The sequence below is a fragment of the Sinocyclocheilus anshuiensis genome, unplaced genomic scaffold, assembly GCF_001515605.1.
Source record: "Sinocyclocheilus anshuiensis isolate Anshui unplaced genomic scaffold, SAMN03320099.WGS_v1.1 scaffold538, whole genome shotgun sequence".
Lineage (NCBI taxonomy): Eukaryota > Metazoa > Chordata > Actinopteri > Cypriniformes > Cyprinidae > Sinocyclocheilus > Sinocyclocheilus anshuiensis.
Genome location: NW_015544166.1, coordinates 1,453,402 through 1,453,677, shown reverse-complemented (window position 1 = coordinate 1,453,677; position 276 = coordinate 1,453,402). Strand labels below are relative to the sequence as shown.

The following is a 276-nucleotide window of genomic DNA, read 5'->3' as shown; positions in this document are numbered from 1 at the left end:
TTAAAATGACTTCTGAAGGATCATGTGACACTGAAGACTGGAGTAATGATGCTGAAAATTCAGCTTTGCCATAACTGGAATAAGCTACAATTAAAGTGCATTAAAATGGAAAGCAGTTATTTTAAATTGTAATAATATTTCACAATATTTGTGTGAAATGCAACCTTAGAGAGCATAAAAGACGTTTTTCAAAAAATAATTATTTACAGACTTCAAACTTTTGAAAGGTAGTGTATGTATTATATATTTATAATATATTGTTATATTATTTTATTT

General features: G+C 25.7%; 1 protein-coding gene across 1 annotated transcript in view; it reads left to right on the top strand.

The window, feature by feature from the left end:
• LOC107695859 (staphylococcal nuclease domain-containing protein 1-like) overlaps positions 1-276 on the top strand; it is a 200,156-nt gene that overhangs the window by 58,376 nt on the left and 141,504 nt on the right. The window lies entirely within an intron of this gene.